The sequence below is a fragment of the Drosophila simulans genome, chromosome 3R (genome assembly GCF_016746395.2).
Source record: "Drosophila simulans strain w501 chromosome 3R, Prin_Dsim_3.1, whole genome shotgun sequence".
NCBI lineage: Eukaryota > Metazoa > Arthropoda > Insecta > Diptera > Drosophilidae > Drosophila > Drosophila simulans.
This window is the reverse complement of record NC_052523.2, coordinates 8,309,170-8,330,982: the sequence shown is the minus strand read 5'-3', so window position 1 is coordinate 8,330,982 and position 21,813 is coordinate 8,309,170. Positions and strand designations below refer to the sequence as shown.

Below are 21,813 nucleotides of genomic sequence, written 5' to 3'. Positions count from 1 at the left end.
AGTATTAAGGAGATGCACCACCCACAACAAGCACTTAACAACAAATGTGTGTGTGTGGGCGCTCTCGCAGGACTTCCGTTCGCTCTTTTCTACGCTCTCTTGGATGCTTTTTGGATCTGCGCGCAGCAATCTCGACGAGATGGGGCGAAAATCTCTAATAAGGATGCCCGATGATGAAAAATTCATGGCCTGGCATCGCACGCATCCTGCGCTGGCTCCTGAGTAAACGAAAACACTCCGACTCAGTCACACGCAGCGAACACAGAGGCCAGCGATATATATAGTGAAAGCCCCGAAAAATATAGCCAAATTGAGACCAAAATCCAAATTGTGCAATAAATAAAGCGCTGCATAACCCGCAGGGCGCAGCCATCTTATTCCGAAGCCAAATCGAGAAATTCTTCGAAACGCGAGTGCCACCAAAAATTGATTGCTTCGAATTCGCAGCCAGTGATTGTATAATTTCCATTGCTTTGCTATTTTTACGGGTGTGGGCGCCCAACGGCAGCGGCAAAGAGGATATATCTATCTATATATATCTTCCAGGATATACGGATTAACCCAATCTGCGCCAGAGATAATTAGCGAAAATCGCCAAATTCCCGGGCATGAAAACTTAATTGACTTGAATAAATAATTTCCAGCCCGAGTTGTTGTTGTTTGTGCGCCTACGGTTTTTTTCGGTGAAAGCGAATGCGGGCCCAAAGCGGAATCGGAAAAAGTTACTGAAATACAACGGCAGAAAAAAAACGAATACATAGAGAAACTGCCGCTGCCGTTGCCGCCTGTGAAAGCAAAGAGAAGGGGGTGGAGAAGGAGCGTGGGCAAAAAGAGAGCGAGAGGAAGAAAGCGCGGAGGAGGTCGCGGAGTTGGAGAAAGGGGGCTCGAGGAGTAAGAGAAAGCAGCCATTACTGCGAAAGAGAGCCGGAGCCGGAAGAGAAAGGCGCAGAGAAAGTCCAAGAGACAACATCGCAATTTTGTGGACGACATTCACAGTGGATGGAAACTTTATAAACAAACGTTAAGCCCTTAAGAGAATGCTGACAAAATAAAAAACGCAAAATAAATATAAGTTTAGAAATGTAACTTAAAAGAAAAGACTCATATCAACACATATCATTCTATAGTCTATAGAAAATATTAAATAACTAAATATACAAAAAGAAAGCTGAGAAAAGCTGATAAATAAATCCAGCAATTACCTAAAAACTAAAAGATATTTAATTGTCTTAAAAGAATAGAAACCAATGCGATAACCATACATATCATGTAAAAGCGTTTAATGCCAAAAGGTGAAATATGAAAAGTATAATTAATTAGCACATTAAAGAGAAATGTAATTCAAGAAATTAAGAAAATCTACGAATGGTAACGTAAACATATCATGTAAAACGCCCAAAAAGCTTGCTGAATCCCTAATCAAGCTTTTTTATCTTATCAACAAAATAAAAACAAAACAAATGAACTAGCCTAAGGAGAGTTGTGCAAATTATCGCATACATATCAAAGCTCTTGCAAAGAGCAAATATAAATATTAAATTTACAATTATCTAAGATCTAGTTACCTTAGAAAATCCAAAGAATAGTAATTTTTGTTAGAAGTTTTACATTAGTTGTCTCGAATATAACAAGAAAGAGATATATACAACAATATTGTCACATATCATTGAGGAAGCCTCAGCAAAAGTCTAAAACTATAACGACTAGAAAACTTATCAATTATATAGACTGCGTGTTTATGAATGCTACGCGAAAATATTAATTACTTTATCAAGCGGACCAATTGCAAATGACGAGAAGACTTCATTGAATTCCAGACGACGGATCGAAGAATAACTAAAGTTCTTAAAAGGTAAGTTTTCACTATAATAAAACCATTAACTAAAAATGGTTGCCTTCTGAGGAATAAACAAAAGGATTAATGTAGTTAGAAATGATGTTTCAGTGCATTAGTTACAGTTACGATGTGGTGAAAAATTCTATACACTAATTGACATGCTCTCTTACGTCAAAGGGCTCTTAATTAGAAAATCAAATCGGAGAATGCTTTTGTGGTTTTGGCAAGCCACCCAGATGTATTTCCATACGCCGAAAGCAATCATAAACTTTTTGCTTAAAGCGTGTGAGCTTAGGTAATCCATAAAACAGCCCAAAATAAAACCGGTCGGGACCCCAGCATTTTATGCGCCAATGGGTCTGGAGGGGATTCGTGTTTCGCTAAACCATAATGAGCCTGTCGAAGTGAAATTTGTTGCTGCAGCGCCTAGGAGCATGCCACAAACATCCGCAAGCACCAACATACGGGACAAAATCAATAGGCGGCCATGTGTGTGTGCCTGTGTGTGGGTAAACAGCTAGAAAAATCAACCGACACTCACGCAAGAGGCGGTGGAAAAGCGAAGGGTGGCGGGGGAGAGAGAGGGGATTTTCGCCTTCGTCTCCACGCGCGCTATTAAAATTTTCATTTTTATGATTATCGCTTGCGAAAATCCGCAACAATTGTGCCGGTTCACACGGTGCAAAAGGGACTAAGGACACGGCGCACAGGCAGCAGGACACCTACGATGACGAAGCCGCGAGCCAGGGAATACAGTGCGTATGCGTGTTATTTCTCCGCGACTGAGCAAATGTTTAACTTTGGCCATAAAATTAAATTTAATTTTCAATTATCGCGACTGGCAACGGTTTGTTTTGGCCTTGCAGCAACTGCACCCCACGGCGGAATAACGAAGCGATTAAAAAAAAAAAAAATGCTCCAGCTGGCCGGGAACTGGAGTTTCAGTTGGCTCACCTTTTGGCCATTAGAGCTGTGGCCACTTTAAGGCCGCTCTCGCTGCAGCTGGCTCACTTTGGGGCATCAAAAATTCATTTGGCCGGCATCCAGAGCTCTCCATCAGCCAGCGGCCAGTAGCATCTGCTGACTTTTCGCCTTTTCGCGCGCACTTTCCCATTTTCCCCGCACTCACTTTTCGCCATTTTCTTGGACTGGTCTTCCTCCTCGCCACTGGCCAGTTCTGGCGCTGCACACTTTCGGGCGCCAGCCCCTAATGAGTGCAAAAATGAGCTTCGGGAAATGCTGAACGGCGGCAGCAACAAAGTGGCGCTGGGAACATGAAAGGACACTCTCCAAGTAGCCTTGGATATCATAATTACACTGAGCTCATCCTCAGTCAACTATGTAATAAATACGCTCTTTAAAGTGGCTTTTTATGAAAGGAGGTGTTAATAAAAGGGGGAAACTCGCCTTCTGCAGCTATTCATTTGGCTTAAAGTTCACATTCGAATGGAGATTCAATAAGAACTTAGATACATTTTACATGTAGGTTCTTTAATACCTTGAGTTCCTTTCGTTTACTAAACTTTCCCCTTCAAAAACTCTGTAGCTACAAAATTTAATGACCCAAATATGCAAGCATTTTTTATGTAGATTCATTCCAATGAAAATACTCGGTTTAAAATTACTTTACTTCCGTTGCGAAATGCGTCGCCTTCTTTTGGCCAACTTAAAGTAGCCAGGGCCGGGCTTTTTTAGCCAACGTAATGCCAGCGGAACTTTTCACCAAAGTGGGTGAAGGTAATTTTCCACGTAGTCGTGTCGACATTTCATGCAAATTGTTTTTTCTTTTTGTGCAGATTCTCAGGCTTGTTCTCGTTCTGTTGCGTGAGCTTATTTTCTTGATGTTTTCTGCGCTATACTTAGTTAAAGTTTCGCAGGATGGAGTGCTGGATATAGCGGTATTTAAGCGGTATTCATGAAGTCCTCAACATTCTGCTAAGCTCAAAATTTGAGTGCATGGTTTATGGCATTTCTGGGCGCTCACGCAGGTCGATTGCCAGCCAGGTGATGTCATCAGCTGGGCTGCAAAAAGCCAGTTGAGGGAGGTTGGGAGTTGGGGGAAACTGGGAAACTGGGAGGTGAATGTGCGTTACCTACAGGTGGACAATCTAGCTTAATCGCTGGCTCCAGCGAATTAATCAAAATTCATGTAGCATACCCTCTTGAATACAACAAACGCAATTAGGCTGAGCTGTGCCTCGAGTGTGTATGTGGCCCAGAGCAATCATTTAAATAGCTTACGTTTTAGCCACCTCAAGCGCCGCATGACAAGCGCACAAATATATCATATGCGAGTGGGAAAAGTGAACTCGGCTGGCATACAGAATTTCCTGCCGCTTTGTTGGTAATAAGCGAAAAAGCCGAGCGACCTTTGACCCACCGAACACCCACCATTTTCCACGCTTCATTACATTAGATGACACGCCCCCATCGCCTCAGCCCTCCACCGCCGCCTCCTTCATCCGCCCTTTGTGTCCTTCAGCCCTATGTAGACGTGTGACAATGACGTAGTAGAACATTTCATTTTTTCGGCGGCAGGAAAACTTCAGATGACTAACTGCCAACGGCGCCACGCACTTTTCCTACTATTATAACCCCGCCTCACCCCCCCTTCGATTTTTCCAGGCCCTTTTTCCGAGCTGCGCTCATTGTTAATTCATGAAATGTTTGCCACTAACAAAAAATTACACTTAATGCTAACCTGGCCAAGAAGACGACCGGGGAAAAGTCCAAGTAAATTTTCCCAGCCGCTGCAGGCGAAGAAAAACCAACCGAGGGGGTGGGAGCAGAAAGACAAGGATAATTGTCACTTACGGCTGCTCCTGTCTATATGTATTTGTATCATATCTTATATACTTTAGCACGGGCCCGAGCACGCATTAAATATTTATGAAATTACAGCCCGGGATATGTATACATATACATATATATATACAAAAAGCTACCTTTGTTTAAGTATACATGGAAAATTGATTGACTGACTGACTGCTTGACGGCTGATTGGCAGTTTGCTGGCCGGAGGGCGTGGCGTTTCGGTGCCCAAACTTCTGCTGGCTTTCCCAGGACCTCCCTTAACGTGAATTTTCCCTTTTAATTGTCCCATTTGGCTTAATTTTTAATGTGTCAGTGTGAAAGTTTAGAATACATCACATATGCACAGATGTTTGGTGGGGCGACTTGTGTGGTTGGGAAAACCCCTTCAGCGATGACCAGTCGTAATTACATGGACAGCTGTCAGGTTTCCGCAAGGAGTTTTAAATTGAACTAATTCTCCAGACATGCAAATAATGATGATGATGATGATGGTGGCCCACTTCCCGTTCCATTCAGGTGCTCGCTCTACCCAAATAGTTGCTCATATTTTCACGCAAAGGGAAATTCAAATTTCAACTGCGCCGGGGACACTCAAAGGACAGCCAGCCAGCCAGCCAGTCAGACTGGAGGAAAATCCAAGCTGCAAACTGATTTCCAGCTCAAGTGCATGCCAATTGCTCCCCAGCTGCAGTGCTCCTCGCTTTTCGGGATTCCTTCCTCCACTTCTGTCTTTTCTGTTTGCCTTCAATTCGATATTGACTGATTTGTAATTTAAGATAAGCAAAGGAAGGAGCTGCGAAGGGAATCGCACTGGGAAATCTGCAGAGGAGCATGGCGAATGTTTTGTCAATATTTGTCTGCGAAGAAGCCGAACAGGTGAAGGGGGGAGGGGTTTTTTTTCGAATCAGCGTGATCAGGTGAACGTTTAGTGCTCACTTTAAACATTCATACAGTCAAGAGATGGCTCTTGAAAATAAAGTTTGCCGGGGAATTCCGCTTTTGGCTTTTCTTGTACTCAGCTTGTGATGCTGTTAAGCACGAGAATTACTAGTTCTACTGTAAAATATACTTTTTATCTTAGTGCCTCATTTATTATTATTAAACTTGTTCAAAAATAGAACGTGTATAGCTAACATATTCTAAAGACAGTATCATAATTCAATTATTATTGATATTTTCAAGTAGAAATACTTGAACTCCCCAATATTCCCATTTGATGACCCAAGCAAGTGCATTTAATGCGCCCATGAGCGATTCATAAGTTAGAAGTTAATTGAAAGACCAAAGATGCGGACTTCAAGGCTCCGCTCGGGCAACTTTTCTTCACTTTCCGTCTTAGCCACAAACCGCTTTTCATTGCTGGCGGGCACCGAAAATCTGTGTCAAGTTGACATTTTGACTAATTTAAAATGAAAGCCTCGGGCGGCCACGGCAGCAGCAGTAAAATCAGATGAAGGAGACCAGGAAAACGAAGCCAAGAAGAGTGTGTGAGAGAGAGAGAGAAGGGAGGGGAACTCACACATACGAGCGCAGCGTGGAGCCCACATGCACACACATACATAATGAAATCTTTTTGGCAAGGCAAACGTACAAAAGTATGCTACAGTTCTTGCAGACACACTCAGACGCACACTAATGAACCCGCCCCCTCCCCACACACTCATACACATACACTCCCACTCACACCAGCTCACAATTCCTGTGGCTTATGCGCATATTGTGCAATTTTATGTAGCACACTTTGAGGAGCATGTTAAAAAGCAGCCTTAGCACGGTAGCGAGATGAAAGTTTGCTCTTCACCCCGATTTCCACCCCCCACCCCTAAATAACCCACTCATCCACACTCGTTTGGCATTTGTTTAACTGCGCCACATTTTACGGCATTAGCCCAAATTAGCTCTTAACATAAAACTCATTTCGCATGGGCTCTGGACCCATTTCCCATTTCCCACATCCTCGAACCCGAGCAACCCGTTTTTGGCTAATTTTAAATATGAAAACAATATTTCGTGTTGTGTTGTGTTTGGCGAACCACAAGAGTTGGCACAACATTAATCAAATGATATTTTGATTATCATGCAAGTGAATTAATTATGTTGGCCATCTTTTTCCCAATTCAGCAAACATCCAACCCTGTTGTTTTTTTTCCAAACCATCCCTAAATATTTTTATTGTTTACTGTCTTTAGGGTTCAATGACTGAACAGCTTAAAGTTGAGCCGCCAACACAATTTACCTATGTTTTTTTTATGTACTGACCACGCCCAATTGTCTATTTTCTTTCTTCCTGCTTTGTAATGATTATTGGGAAATCGAAGGGAAATAAGTTTCCCAATCGAGGGGTGGATAGACCAAATGGAAAAGCCCTTAGCCTAATGCGGTGTAAGTCATTACAAATTAATATCAATTAAAAATGCATAACCCATTTATTAAAAACTATGCACATATACCTTGGGGACAGCAATTTAATTAAAACCATCACTTTCATTCAAAACTTTTGAGTTGGTCAACTTTATTGAGGTAACCAAATAGCCAGAGATAGCCACTTGACAAGTCCTTTTCCATGCTACATACATATATGGTCCTTTGCCTGATGAAATATTATTTCATTTTCATTTACGGTGTGCGTTGTCTGTGTTTGTTGTTTTTTATGTAAATTATCGACCGCATTTCATGCGACGCGCGTCTGCAGGACGAAGGACTTACAACTCGGCTCTGGCAAGTTATACTTTCTGTCTCTCCTCTGCTACATTCCGATCCGCTCTAGTTACACTGAAAACTTTATAAGATTATATGCCAATAAGGAGACTTTCTACCTACAGATTAGTTGCTGTATTGAGCTGCATTCACATTTGATCAAAACTGAAAGCACAAGGATGCACTACTAACATAAATACTTTATTGTGGTTTAAGGACAGGTATTTCCATTTAGTTTCATTGGTTTTTCCCAGTGTAGGGTTGTCGCGCCGCTGCCTTTGGGGCGGTAAGTGGTTAATGCCACTTGCTGGCTGGCCATTTGCGCTCTGGCCTCGGGCCTGGTTACATTTACAGGGAAAGCATATGCAGAGTCCACTAGCCCACTCTCAGAAATGCCCACACACACTTATGCAGCTCATATCCGACAATGACACACACACTCACACACACTCTCACCATCGGTATCCTCATGCGTGCCATTACCTAGCAGGAAGTGGTGCTCTGCCTCGCTCTTTCGAACGCACACTTTGCGGTCACGTATTCATTATCATTATCTTAATGAAGCGTTATGTAAGGTGCATTATAATTATGGATTTTTTCGGTCGGATTGCCGGCTAATGATGGACACTTTGGGTCCTTGCCCTTGCCGCTCCTTCCTTTCGACTGCCGCAAGAAAGTCAATAAAGTGGCAGTCATTAAAACGGGCTTTACATCGCAAAGGAGGCGACTTTGTGGCCCGCAATTGTTCTTCAATTTTTATTGAAGGCGTTTTTATTGCTGGAAAATCTGTGTGCCGGCGGTCAAAGGCTTTTCATTTCGGCCATTAAAATGTCAGTCATATAAAAAGTGCCCCCGCCTCTCGACGGCAGTAAATATACGTATATTGAATGGCATACCACTCGAAAACAAGTATCCTTTAGATATATGCACGTACATGGAAAATACACATGTGCATATGCATATACATGTATATATGTCCTGTGAACTTATTTTGTCCGGCGCATTTGGCGAACAATTAAAATTAAAATTTCATACGCATGGCATCGATGGAATGGGAAAATGTTTGACATGGCTGACACACAAATAACGACAACAACTCATCCACCGAAGGACGATGGATATAGTGCCATATCCTTGTTACGGCCAGCTCTCTATGGTTTTGTGTGGCCGTGTGTTTGTGTGTGGAGTGCATTTCAAGCATTTCGGAATTCCATTTAAATTTTTAATAATTTTCAAAAATTGATGAGTGGCAGACAGGGCAAGCCGAACAATGGTCAACCAGTCGGTCCTGTCCCCTGTTCGCTACGCAAGCTTTTGATTTGATTTATTGTGATGAGTCGAGTCCTGGGAGAAAGTTTTGAATGGCATAAAATATATTTCGTTAGCTTTATCCTGTAGAAGGCTCTCGCAGGACCTCTGGTCGAATAGTTGTCCTTGCTCGGCTTGAACATTGCGTCTGCCGTTGAGTTTTCTAAATAATTAAAATTATTTGTGACATACTTGTGGCCGCCATTGACGCACGGGACCTCTATAAATATTTGCCAGCACGTTCTGTATCCTCTACGATTTGTCAATTCTTCAAAATGTTATTTATGCAGGCAGTTGGCTTTTATCATAGGCGAAAAACTGTCAGGAGCAGAGGCAAGCAGGTCCTGGCAAATGACAAGCGACTCAGCCGTCAATCAAAGCAGCCCCAACCCACCCCATTTCTACGCCGCTTTCAAGCCATTTCTTTCAGGGCCAAAACTCGCCTACAAACAAAACTTCAGCTCCAAAGCACGAGAGAGCCTTTAAGTGTCGGTAAATGGCAAAACGGGTTAAGGGGTCGCAGCGCGGGATTTATGGAAATTCAATCGCCAGCCGCCGTTTCCCGGCAACCGAGCGCCAATTCCTCCCCCATTTCGCTGCTCTTCCTGCTGCGTTGTTGTCTAATGAAAATTCAATTCCATTGGAAATTGCTTAAAGAGAAATTGATTTTCACTTTGAAGTTGGCCCGCCGCTGGAGATGTCTGCCGCTGACGTCGCTGTATTTGCTGTAGAAGAAGGCGGATCGGGAAATACTTTTTTAAAAATCTTACAATTCTGGAGAAATATATTTTTGAACAGCTGTCTATATTTTGGGAAATTACCTTCAAATTTTGATTATTAACTTTACATATTAGCTAGAACTTGAAATTTATATTTAGGTACTTTTTGGGTTTAAATGGAAACGATTTCAGTTGCCATCCTGGCTGGAATGTCCTTGCAGTGCCCCATTTGTGCGTGCCCATTATCCATTATAATTTATGCAATTAGCCCGATTAACAGGTTTCTCTTGTTATTTATGCCGAGCGATGGCCAGCCACGAATGCGGAGGAGCCAGCGAATTGGTAGAGGGGAAAACGAGATTGGGGCGGGGGTTGGAGCAGAGAGCAAGGCCGGAAGGGAAAGCAACATAGACAGGGACAAAGCGATGTGTGCCAAGTAAATTTGCATAGTCTGACCTGAACCAACTGAACCACTGAAACAATGAAGCCATCCATCCACCCACTAAGCCAACCACCACCCAGCAAACCACCAGCCCACCCAGCACTTCGCCGAAACTAAGCCAACCGCCCAACCACCGCCCCACAATTATATCGATATGCGTAGGTCCTGTCACTGTGATTGCTCTTCTAATTACCGCAATTGCGGGCACTTGAAGCGTCGGCTTTAATTGAAATCTTCGGCACGGAGAAGTGGGATATTTTTATGTATTACTAAGTAAGCCTCAATTTAGCAACGGATCGGGTGAATGGAGCTGGTGAGTGGTGGCTGCCTTGGCAACGGCCTAGCCAATTCTTGTTGCTACTTCCCAAACAACGAGAAAAGCGCCATCTACAGGGCTATAAGTAAAGTCAAAGAGGGAGAAATATATCTTACAAAAATTCATTTAGTTATAAAACCTAAAAACTAAAAATGTAAAAAATAAGAACTTAAATTTCTTTGCATAATTTACAAATAGTTTAGATATAGATAGACATTTTTTTTATTCAATGAATATAATATATTCCCATTTGGAGAAAGTTACTTTTAGTGCTTTTAGTTGCTCAACTCTCTCTAGAATTTTCTCTCTGCGTTTCTCTGACTACCGACGAGCGCCAGCCACTTTTCCGCTTTTCAGGAGGTGTTTCCAAACGGGGCTGTGGATGTGCTAGCCCTGCGGCTTAGCCAGCTTAGCCTATCGAGCCAAGGACCTTTGGTGCTGGTGCTGGTGCGCTGGCACGCAAAATGCGGAATGTGAAAGCTCCAACATATTGCTAGGATACGAGTACGAACTGGGGGAGGCCAAAACAAAACACGCATTGTCCTGGCACGCCAGTTGGCAGTTGGACTCAGTGGCAAATGGCAGCAGTCGCAACAGCAGCTAACCAGTAGCAAAACACAAGTTTATTGATCGTAACCAAAAAAGAAAAAGAAACTATCGATAATGAACTAAGAGACAGAGAGGGCGGAAAATACTCGAAAATGGTGACATAAGATCGAGGTAGGAAAATGTCGCTGGGTCAGAAGATCTTCAAGATTAAAAGTTATACGCAGAGGTTTTGCCACAAATTTGCGGTCAAATTGCGCAAGGACTCGCCGCAAGGACACGCGAGGTGAGAATGGAACAAAGAGAATCTTCAGGAACCTTCCAAGATATTTTCGCAGAGTGCAGTGGAAACAAAATTAAGTGAAGAGCTTTAAAATGTCACGGGTTAATGTGAAGTTGAACAATTACTGAGGTTGGAAGCTCACTGCCGACACAGTAAATTATTAATCATAACCAGCGATAGTGAACTCAATTACAAACAAGTGACGCTTCATATGCAGCATTAAATTATTCGCCCAAGCCAAAGCGGACAGTAAAAATAAATAATACTATTTGCATTTCATGCTCGGTAGTGTCCTGTCTGTAAGTGTGAGTGCGAGTGTGTGTGTGCTTGTGGCCAAGTGTGTATCCTTGCGATTAAGTGTGTGTGAGTGAGGTTGGCTTATTGACGACGCGTAGCCAAGGCAACGCATGTTGGCCCCAACAAACAGAGGCGGCGAAATGGGGGCCAGGCATATAATTATAGACCAACAGTACCCACCTACATGGCATAGTTATAGACGGGCGAAAAAATGTGGTCTTCTAGTTTGTCATTTTCTCTAAAATAGTAATAGTAATGGTACGGTGATCAAAAAGCATTAATTGCATATTTATATCATTTGTATAGATATCTGAACGTATGCAACAATACATTCAAGCCAATTTGAGAGAAACACACACTTTTTCGTTGCATACTTTTACACACCTCTCGAATTTACTTAAAAACCCAATACTCAATGGTATTAGGTATACAACTTAATGCACATTTTTCCCTGTGTACAACTGTGGTTACATCCACGTGTATACGTGTGCCACATACTGCTATATGGCGTGCCTGGCAGGCACTGGCAACACTTTACTCAATTTGTTTAATCGATTTTTCAGCCAGTACCTCTAGCCAACGAAAATGCAGGCTGTGGGGGCGGTGGCTTGAAGCTCTTGGGGGGTGGCGGCTGTTATGGGGAATGGCTCGAAATTGCCTTTATTATAGATAAATATGAGCGATTTAGTGCCGCACGCAACTTAAACTGACCAGCGGGCGCTGGGGAAATGGCAGGAAAAGTGGGAAAAGCGGAGAAAAGCGGAAGGCAGAGACGCAACCAGCCAAGCGTCGTAAAATGTACGCCGCTGGCCGCCAGATTTATAGGCGCCGTGCGCAACTCCCTCTGCTTTTTAGACGGCTATTAATAATAAAAGTAGAAGAAATGGCTAAGTAGGAGCAGCAACAAATTACCATAATTACCAATGACTGGACGGTTCTTACCAAAACTTGCACATTATTCCCAAATTTAAGAACTTTTATAATCAGGTATTCGAGATCATTGAATAACGAAGTCTAAATGCTCTGATAATATGAATATAAAAGCCATATAAAGTACTCACATTAATGAACAGCCATATTTACTTATTAAAGGATTAGCTCAAAACCGAATGGTCCATAAATTTGAAAAAGTTATTATTATGACTCTTTTTCCGAGTGAAGTTTAAATCCACTCCTCTAAGTGGTCATTTAAATTGTAGTTCGAGTGCCGCAATAAATCATGCGCAATACATTATCCATTAGAAATGCAATTCCGAGACCATTGGCATTATTAACATCAATTCTTTCTTTATAACTCCTTAAATCGAGTGAGCTCCTGCTGCAATTCAACTTCGTCTTTCCCCTTGATTGCTTTACAAATTGAATAACCAAATCATTAGACCCATTCAGCAAAACCTGGCAAAACCGAGCGATGCAAACAGCTTTTTATACAGCCCCCCACAATCCGCCTTTCTACCACTTTATTTTTACCCCATTCATTTAGCTGGTCATTTTGCAGTTCAGCACGAAGGCAGCTTGAAAGCTTCGACTGCTTCTCCTCACCAACAATTGTTGTTGTTGTTTTCAGTTTGCTGGGGCGGGAGGGGGAAAATCAGGGGGGGCTGGGTAGCGAGAAAAGTGCAAAAATATTTTTCCTTCTTCATGGTCTGTCAATTAACACGCCTTTTGCATTTATTCAATATAAATCGAGTGCCTGTCCAAGGGAAAAGGGGTATGAGGGGGCATGGGTGTGGGCGCAAAGGGGTTTAAAAGCGGGCAGGATGGGGCTGGTGGTTGGTGGGGGGTGTGGGGTGGTCAGGTAAAAGCAACGCTTCACCTGTAAATAAAATTAGTTTTCAAGAATGACGAAGCTCTCGAACACACTCAAATAAGTCCGAACTGGACTGAAACCGAGCGCTGAAACTGAGGAAAAGGCCGAAGAGACTAAGGTAGCGGAAAATTCAGGTACTGACGATCTGAGGAATCGGAAAATTCAGTGAAAAGTGCACACAGACTGAGCACTCCAGTTCACTGTGCAGTTCATTACACATTGGCGCAATCCTTAAAAACACTCGCTCCCCAACACATGGAAGCCATTTTCATAAAAGTAAACGAAATGCAAAGGGGGAGTCGAAAGGTGCTCCTTTCCCCACCATATCTGCCCCCATTTTCCACCCGATTTTCCCGCACTTAACCCCTTGCGCGCCGTGAAAAGCCGAGATCTTTGTATTTAAGCCGACGAGGAGTTGTCTGTTCCCAGGCGAAATTGCACGTAACCGTCCACGTCTGTGGAATTGTTATAGAGTTGCATATAAAAATCGACTCTGCAGCAGGGACAAGTCTCCGCACTTTGCTGCTGTCTGTCTGCGAAAAGGAGGAAAGCTAGCTTAAAAAAGCTGCCGGCTATTAGCAGTGTGAATACACAGTGAGAAATCATATATTCTAATTGACATTCAGAATATCAGACTGAATAAATCTACAATTCTTAATTGGCAGAAAGAGTTCAGTAGCTATAAAAGCATTAGTAATGATGTGTAAAAAGGTGTGCTATTGTTACGCTAAGTACTTACATTTTCGCTCAGTGTATGCACCACAGAGTGTAGGCCAGTAGCAGGACTACAGCTAGGCACATCACACAGTTTCCTTTCAACAGCAGCAAAGGGAAAACGAAATGCGAATTGCGAAATAGGAAAATATAATACACGTGCAACGTGCCGGCGCTCCATGTGCCACATATTCAGTGCTAGAGACTACTACTCTAGATTTCGTGACTCGTTGCTGAAGACTTCAATTTGTAGCACACTCTGTGCCATATCTCTCTGTGCGAGAGTGAGTGTGCCACGTGCAATCAGCGAGCAGGCACAAGGAGTTGCCTGCGCAAAGGACGAAAGGAGTTCTCGGAGGCAATCCTGGATGACGTCGCTGCCGCTGCACACACCAAATTGGGTCAAAGTTCAAATGGGATACAGCTGGGCGACGACGGAGGTACTAGCAAAATCAACAGCAGCAGGAAGAACTGCCTTTCTTTCTGGATGAATGAGCGAACCGAACCCAACTAAACCAATCCCTAGAATCCAGCCAAGCACAACCCAAGTTCCTCCGTACTGGGCCAAGAGTCCTGCCAGCCTTTTTATTGCCAACGAAACTTAAACATTTCCATTTTAATTGACAGCCTGTCGATTGCTGGCTTTGAAGCGAGCTCCGAAAAAAAAGGGGAAGATGAAAGCCCGTTGAGTTTCCTTCTGCCAAACTCGTTGAGTTTGTTTTGACTACAAATTATGGCAAAGGAAATCTTCTAAGAAATGTTTAAAGCTTTTAAGTGGGGAAAAACGAGGCTGCAAGCATTTTCCAGTTCGATAAGAAGAGGCTTTGGTATATTTCAGCTTACGTTGCTATAGATAAATATGTTAAAAAGAAAACTGAGGTATTCAATTTAATGTCGATGCAGACTTAAAACTCTTCATAGCCATTTTACGAAATTCCCTGAATCAAAAACCGAACCTGTACTAAATTTTCTTTTATCAACCTTTGAAAATCGGGGCATTTGTTTTATAGCCGCCCAAACACCCACACCTTATCGGCTGGGCACTTTGGGATTATCTTCTGGGTGGCTTTGAAAGAACCCAGCTATCCACACAGCGCAACCATAACAATCTATTGCGATTGACGGGCCTCTGGGCTCCCAGCACTTTGCCAGCAAGTTTTGACTATTCCATTAGATTCACTTTGCATGCACTGGCAGTGGTGGTGCAGCAGGCTCTACTATCCCTGGAAAAAGCCCCCAAGAACAGCCTCTGAAAACCCATATATCCCCAATCCCCACTGCCTACTCCCTTTTGTAGTGTCCTTGCTGGTTTTGTTTACTTGTTGGGCGATGTGCGACAAAATTGGCTTAGAAAATTGAGCCTCCACTGCCCAGGGAAACCAGGAAAACTAACAAAAAAAAAAAATACAGAAGAGGCGATTTCGGGCGGCTTTAAAATGCAACTCTGTGTTTGGCACTATGGCGGATTTCATTAAACATTTAAGCAACATATGCTAAATTTCCACCGAGAACCAAAAAATATACACAAACCCGGCAAATAGAAGAGCGCGGCGGCACAGGACTAAAAGGCAAAATGACCAAGTGTAAAAATGACATTGTTTTCACATGGCCAAAAAGGAACAGGGGGACAAGGACACTCCTGTGGGGGCCCTTTGGCTGTGGTCCTGTAAGTATGTGGTCCATGAGTATGTGTGTGTGTGTATTTTTGGCCCCGTTGTGTGTTTCTTTGGCTGGTTTGCAGCTTTAGTCGGTGGGGATCCTTTGTCAGCTGCATTCTTCGCTTTTTTGGCCGGATTCTCCGTGCCTGCTGCATAAATGCAGTTGCTTGCCGCCAAAGGAATTTACGAGGAGCCAGGCGAAATTTACAATTTACAATGGCACAGCAGGAGGAACGCAAATTGATTTCGGTGGTCGCTAATTGCAAATGTAATTTACTTAAAAGCATTCCGGACGGCAGACACTAGGTATTTTTGGCTAAGTGGAAAAAGAGTAATTAGTCCGGCTGGGCAATCGAGTGGATAAGAAGATGCTGAACGTACCGAAAGCTGTCAGCTCAAAAAATATACAAAATTAATCAAACCGACTGAGGTGTGGTAACTGTGCAATGGAGTGGATTCTCGTGGAGCGCCGTGAAAATCAAAGATAAATTGAATTGAACTCCCGGCAAGAGCATTTTGCAATTGCAGTGCAATAAAACTAAAAGGCACAGGAGGGTATTGGGGATTGCGGAAAATGGCAAGGATGTTAAATGGCAGAGGTAAATGGAGATGGGTTTAGAGTGGTGCCAAAATCTACAGCTTTAAAGGGGAGTAGTCTTTCGTTAAATCCAAAAAATACTCAGAAACTGCAGCTCAAATTAAAATATAATAAGACCTACAATTAAGCCGGACTGTCACCCGGAAATCTTTCACGTACATTTACAACTTCCTGACTCAATTTTCTTTATTTCTTCGTTTTCAGACTTTAATTGGGCTGCAATCGGAAGCTCCGAGCAATTTGTTTACATTTTGTTAACCAAGGTGAGTAGTAATCCATTAACATATGAATAAGATCTTAAATTCGGCCACTTACTTCTGCTAAGCCCCATAAATTATATTATTATGCATGCAAAGACCCTGGGCAATCAATTAATTGAAGCACATTTCGACTTCATCGAAACAATTGGATATTCATTTACGTTGTGAAAACGTTGTAATTATGGGAAGCTGTGCGGCTTTTGCTGTTTTGATAGCTTAATCTCGAATGAAAGCGTGCAGGAAGTCATAAATTACGCAAATAGATAAGTGTGTCGATAGAGTTTGATGCATGATAGATGATAGTTGGAAAACCGCAAGTCGAATCAGTCGAGCTGAGCCAAGTTTAATTGGCTCTTTGGCCAGTGACAGCATTAATCACTATGATGGATTTTGCATTACAATAATCCAGATGTTATTGCCAATGAGTTCATAAATGCGCAATTTGAAGTAAAGCAGTGTAAGCTTAACTTATTTGTTGGGATCTATTTACAATTGTATTACATCATTATTTCCATTCAGTTTAGAGGCTTAGAAAACATTATTCTCACACAGCTGGTTAAGCCATTATCCGTGACTTTCTTTGATCTCGATTGTAAACCGCTTAGCTTGATTGGTCCTCAGTTGGAGCCTGGCACTTGGCCACGTTTCCCGCTGTTGACCATCTCCACTTTGCTTTTAGTACCAAACTCGAAACCGAATTCCCTTGGCCCAAAGATACACACACACTGAGTCTTGAGCGGATTCCCTGCGGCGTAAGTGCCGCAAATTGTTGCACAATTGGCTGAGAAGGCCACAAACAGAACACACACGTGGTCCAAACACCATGGACCATGGTCAGCCAGCTCCCTTCTAGCGATTGGTGGTCTAGATTTTTCTGCATTTTCCGCTATTTGGCCTTCGTTCGTCGTTCTAGGCGGAAAATCCAACCGAACGGAACTGCGGCCAGCATGGAAATCAGTCCAATTGGAGTGCTCCTTTTTTAATTGAAATGTGTTTGCCCCAAACTCGACGGGATTAATGAGTCAGAAAAGTGTCGGCATAGGTTGACAACTCCAGAACCCAACTCACTTTGGGCTGAAAAGTGCTTTATGTTGGAACTGGGGTTATTATCGTACTTCAACTCGTTTGCTCTTTTTAGCAGTGAAAATTGTGCGCCTTTTAATGAACTTTTGCTGCTGACGCTTCTTTTAAATGAATGTATGTACGTACGTATATGCTTAATACCTGTATACAGACAGGTATGTATAATTATTTGTCACACCTGAGTTGGCGGCCCAGACAACAAGAACAGCAACAACAAAGAGACACGGAGACGGAGACAGAAAAAAAAACGCGTTTCACCTGGCTGAGCATTTGAAACGCAACCAAGCAACAAAGCAGCAACGGCGAAGCCACCACTTTTCCATATGCTATATGCTATATACCGACATCTGACATATCCACTATATGGCACATCATAGTATAGCCTGGCCATATCCCTGCTTCCCCGCCCGCCCTATACACCCCATTGGTATCACATACAATTTGGCATAAAGTGAGACAACACGGCGAACAAAACATTCAAGTTTCGGTTTTGGATGAGGCTTCCGTTTTCTTTCGAGTGACGTAAGCGGCAGAACATTGACCGTTTATGGGGTAGGGAAATACACTTAAAAAAAAAATAGAACTTAACTGCAAGGCACTTAAGTCTTGAAGTCAATTGACTAAAGAGGAGGGCAGTAAAATAAAATGTATAACAATGTGTGTAAAGGACTCTTACTCTAAAACTTTATATATTTTGAAGAAACAGTAAGAAAAGCAGAGGAGACCGTATCGACTATCATATACCCACTACTCAGCTAAGCAATTGGCAGATTATAACCCATATATTTCTGTTATATCAATATTTAGATAACTTTTCTTGGAGTGTCGACGAGTCATGAGCGGATGGTTGTTGTTGTACCTGGTTTTCCTGATTGACGGGCAGTACGCACCCCTGTTTCCTCAAAGTGCAAAGGTGATGCAAGAAAAGGGTTGTAGCTCACCTAGTGGCCTTAAAAGTTGCAGCTTGTTCTTTATTTTTTGTTAACTGTTTACCAGACTTCAAAATGCAGTGTAAAATATGTAGGTGGGTCGGGTATCTTTAAGATTGCTTGCCATATTTCACGCTTTTTGCGCCCATTCTCACCTGGGCCGTTAAAATAATTTCGCCCATTTAATTTTCCTCACTTTTATTTGGGGGGGCTTAACTTTTCTCCCTTCGATTGTTCTCAATCATTGAATGCTGTTTTTATCAGTTATCGTTACAGCAGTTGTTGTCTTTTTTAACGCTATTGTAATTCCGTTGATTGCTTTCGCTCATTGCAGCTGTTATTGTTGCTATTGCTGTAGTTGTAGTAGCTGGCCCCACTGTTTGTTGTTGAGTAAATCACAATAAAGCTATTAAGAACGGAAACGGAAGCATTCGCCGCTGCGCACGCATTGAAGAATGGCCGTCAACATTTGTCTCTCCCATCTGCGGACCTCCCGATCGGATAATACGTGGTATGCTATAGTGCGGCACTCAGCTGCCACCCATCCGCCCACTGCTACTGCTCTTTTCAGTTCAGTTCAGTTCGGTATAGTTCAGCACGATTCAGTCGCTTTGGCTAGAGCTCAGCTAAATAAATGAATGACAGACTTTTGTTCTATTCTGCTTGGCAAAAGCAGGGGAAGCTCTTATGGCATCCTGTGCGATTTCAAATGAAGGGGAATATCAGATGGGAAATGCCTTAGATCTTTCTGCAGTCGGGAATCAGTCAAAGTCCAACGAAGACTGAATGTATTAAGTTGAAACAAAGTTATAAAATATAGACATTATCACAATACCAATAAGTATATATATATTCCATACAAATTTAAGAGATATTAATAATTGCTTTTTTGCACCACATCAACCAATTTTTTTCCTCATATGCATAACTGGTTTTCCCTGCACTATAATTGACCTTTCAGCCAGGAATCCCCCTTCATCTAAAGCCAGTTAGAACTTGAAGGAAGTCGCCTAACTGCAAGTCAAACTCCTTCCTCCTCGAGACAGTCTAATGCACGAATGCAGCTAATAATTTCTTAATCTGACATGCATTATGCATTTCTGTGATTGTTTATTGCATTATGCGCCGACTGCCGGACTGAGGCCGTGGTCATTGCCATTGTCCGGCTGTTTCTGCAGAATGGAACCCAAAAAAGTGGCCAACTCATGGCGAGTAAGTGCCGCAATGACTGGCCTGACTACGGAATTCTCTCAGTTTACTCCACTGTCTGGGCCCCACAGATCCCCGTTGTCATTGTCTTCTGGCAATTGCAATTGCAAGTGGCTGGCGTACTTGGTTTGCAGTTCGAGTTGGACTTGCTGGACGGACTGGTTTCCGAAAACGTTCGCTTCTCAGTCCGTTCACCCTGCCCAAAAAGTAACCCTCTATAAAAAGAAAACAACACGGGGAAATACATAGGGCATATGGCTTGAAACAGAAAAACACCTGACTGTGCCGCGTGTTGTTTTCCCCACTGTGTTTGTGAGCAAGTACGCTTCCCTTTTTCCCGAAGTCGTTACAACCATAGCAAAGTACAAGTGCACTGAAAGAAATAAATTTATATAGAGATATATTTAAGTATATTAAATTAGTGTATTTGTCATTCTGAACTCCTGAATCAAACTCAATATGTTTTTGGCATTTTAAAGTGTCGCATTGTAATAAATTCCCGAAAATAGGAAACTATTTTTCTGAGTGTACTGATAGTCTGTGCTTGTAGTGCACCTGTCCCATCTCTCTGGCTTGAGCCATCGCCAAAGGAGGAAGAAGCAGCACAAGCCGGCTGCCGGCTGTTGGCCGTCGACCGTCGACTATCGACCATCGAATGTTGGCCGTCTGCTGCCTGATGTCTGCCGCCTACCTGGGACAATTGGCCAAACATTAAGAGCAGCGGTCTGTGTGGATGGTGTCTGCAGAGGATAGATGAAGGGAGAGCAAGAAAGGGGGAGGGGGAAAAGGAAACGAAAGGCACTTGAACTCAACTGTTTAGATTCCCAAAAGAGAAAGGCAGAAAATTCAATTTTTGAATTTGTTTTCGATGCATAAACAAGAATTGGTAATGGGAATTGGTTCCTGGCCCACTCTTGCCCCTCCTCTGATTAGGCCCTGCAGAGTCTATAAATATGACCAAGTTATGACTACGGATCACGTCAGAGTTCCTGGAACTCCATCTCCACCTCCACCTCGACTCAGTTCCATTCCACCTGTCCTGCCCACAATTTTCAATTTGTGTACGCAAATCCAAGGAAATCGTGGCCCGACATGAAACAACAGCAGGACTAATGCCGTTCGAAAAAAAAAAGCCCAACTAAATCCGGCCAACTATTACCAAACTAAACTGAACCATCTTGTGTATGTAAAGTTAATTCCAGTCGGTGAGTTATGAATAAATAAATATTGTAAATGGTTTATCGTGACTTGCTGTCGTTGTGTACATGTAGTTCCCCTCCGTTTTATCCACGACACACATGCAATGCCTTCAAGGATAAATGGTTTGGGGGGCTGACGAAGGGCTGATGGGCGGCGATTCATGACATGCAAATTGCATTTTGTCATTATTCCGGCTTGTTTGATCAATTTTTATGACAAATTATCGAAGAAAAACAAAAGAAATTGTGACAACGTTGGGGTGGGCGCTTTTTTGTTGAATATTGTTGGGGTTAGCTGGTGGAAGGAGCTGCGATTGGAGATTTTAATGGACGATTATTAACTATTTATAAGTTAAATGCTTGTTCTGGCGTCATTATGCCACTCCGTAGATTCCAGGAAAACATAACTGAATTATTCACACAATATCTGAACAATTTGAAATGTTTGAAATATTAATTATAGGCTATTGAGCAAATCCCCTCTTGTTGAACCCTTGCCAATAGGTTTACAATGGCTTAAAGCTTTGATCTGGCTATGAAAATACCGCCATGGTGCATTGGTGGCCAGGAAGCGTGTTTTGGGGCTTAGACTTGTGGCCAAGCACTCGGGGAGCGCTTTCGAGCTGTTCAATTAATGAACGCTGCCATGGACAGCACTCCCATGTGGTGGATGTGCTCTCCCCTGACTGCCAACCCATCTCCCCTGCCATTCAGGCCAAAAAAGTGCAAGTTTCAAAGTTCCAGAGCGCCAGGAAAAGAAACTATAGCAGGAGCAAAGAGATAAAACTGAAACTCTCTGGGAAAAAGTGGGAGCGGGAAAAAATAGTGGTAGTAGCAGGGGTGCGGGGATATAGCGAATAAAGTTTTAAGTGTTGTTCATGGCTCTGGTCGGGCAATTTGAACCGCAAGCCTGTCTAGGCGACACTCCCAGACTTTTCCGCCCAACCACCCAACCAGCAGCCAGCCTCCTCCATCCCGAATTTTTTCGCTGCAGTCTGTGGCGATCCAGTTTGCCACACATTCGTGGCACATTCCTCGAGGGGAAAAGGAGAAAGAGGAGGGTGAGTATGATGGGAGGTTAGTTAGCGAGCGAG

At 42.9% G+C, this 21,813-nt stretch overlaps 1 long non-coding RNA gene across 1 annotated transcript; it reads left to right on the top strand.

The window, feature by feature from the left end:
• The first annotated feature begins 136 nt into the window (after positions 1-136).
• On the top strand, positions 137-21,154 carry LOC120285085. The gene is made up of 3 exons (XR_005544387.2): positions 137-1,852; positions 16,244-16,302; positions 18,646-21,154. It is a non-coding gene; the product is annotated as an uncharacterized LOC120285085 (long non-coding RNA).
• The last annotated feature ends 659 nt before the right edge of the window (positions 21,155-21,813 follow it).